Source organism: Solanum lycopersicum, chromosome 9, assembly GCF_036512215.1.
Source record: "Solanum lycopersicum chromosome 9, SLM_r2.1".
NCBI lineage: Eukaryota > Viridiplantae > Streptophyta > Magnoliopsida > Solanales > Solanaceae > Solanum > Solanum lycopersicum.
The window spans coordinates 3,677,321-3,679,210 of record NC_090808.1 but is presented as its reverse complement, the minus strand read 5'-3'; positions in this window follow the sequence as shown (position 1 = coordinate 3,679,210).

Sequence of the window (1,890 nt, the reverse complement as noted above, 5' to 3'; positions counted from 1 at the left end):
CGTCCACGAAAAAATTTGGCATTTTTGACGTCGGAATCCGGATCACCCAAAAAATGGTGTGCTATAGCACACGAAAATCATCGAAATGAGGCGTATGCTCGTTTCGGGGCTCGTTTGACCCTCCAAATGGGTCGGAAAAGCAGTGATGGCCAACCGTATACATAGACAAGGTCTTGACGGAAGTCCACAAAAAAATTTGGCTTTTTTGATGTCGGAATCTGGATCACCCAAAAAATGGTTTGCTATAGCACATGAAAATCGTCGAAACGAGGCGTATGCTCGCTTCAGGGATCGTTTGACCCTCCAAATGGGCCGGAAAAATCATGATGGCCAACCGTATTAATAGACAAGGTCTTGACGGACGTCCACGAAAAAATTTGTCATTTTAGACGTCGGAATCCAGATCACCCAAAAAATGGTGTACTATAGCACACGAAAATCGTCAAAATGAGGCGTATGATCGCTTCGGGACTCGTTTAACCCTCCAAATGGGCCTGACAAGCCGTGATGGCCAAGCGTATGCATAGACAAGGTCTTGACGGACGTCCACGAAAAATTTTGGCATTTTTGACGTCGGAATCTGGATCACCGAAAAATGGAGTGCTATAGCACATGAAAATCGTCGAAATGAGGCGTATGCTCGCTTTGGGGCTCGTTTGACCCTCCAAATGGGCCGGACAAGCCGTGATGGCACACCGTATGCATAGACAAGGTCTTGACGGATGTCCACGAAAACATTTGGCATTTTTAACATCGGAATCTGGATCACCCAAAAATGGTGTGCTATAGCACACGAAAATCGTCGAAATGAGGCGTATGCTCGCTTCGAGGCTCGTTTGACCCTCCAAATGGGCTGGACAAGCCGTGATGACCAACCGTATGCATAGACAAGAACTTGACGGATGTCCACGAAAAAATTTGGCATTTTTGACGTCGGAATCCCGATCACCCAAAAAATGGTGTGCTATAGCACACGAAAATCGTCGAAATGAGGCGTTTGCTCGTTTCGAGGCTCGTTTGACCCTTCAAATGGGTTGGAGAAGCCGTGATGGCCAACCGTATGCATATACAAGGTTTTGACGGACTTCCACAAAAATATTTGGCATTTTTGACATCGGAATCGGGATCACCCAAAAACTGGTGTGCTATAGCACACGAAAATCATCGAAATGAGGCGTATGCTCGCTTCGGGGCTCGTTTGACCCTCCAAATGGGCCGGACAAGCCGTGATGGCACACCGTATGCATAGACAAGGTCTTGACGGATGTCCATGAAAAAATTTGGCATTTTTAACATCGGAATCCGGATCTACCAAAAAATGGTGTGCTATAGCACACAAAAATCATCGAAATAAGGTGTATGCTCGCTTCGGGGCTTGTTTGACCCTCCAAAAGGGCCGGACAAGCCGTGATGGCCAACCGTATGCATATACAAGGTCAAAGGACGTCCACAAAAAAATTTGGCATTTTTGACGTTGAAATCTGGATAACCCAAAAAAAGGTGTGCTATAGCACACGAAAATCGTCGAAATAAGACGTATGCTCGCTTCGGGGCTCGTTTGACCCTCCAAATGGGCCGGACAAGCCGTGATGGCCAACCGTATGCATATACAAGGTTTTGACGGACGTCCACAAAATAATTTGGCATTTTTGACGTCGGAATTCGGATCACTCAAAAAATGGTGTGATATAGCACACGAAAATCGTAGAAATGAGGCGTATGCTCGCTTCGAGGCTCGTTTGACCCTCCAAATGGGCCGTACAAGCCGTCATGGCCAACCGTATGCATAGACAAGGTCTTGATGGACGTCCACAAAAAAATTTGGCATTTTTGACGTCGGAATCCGGATCACCTACAAAATGGTGTGCTATAGCACACGAAAATCATCGA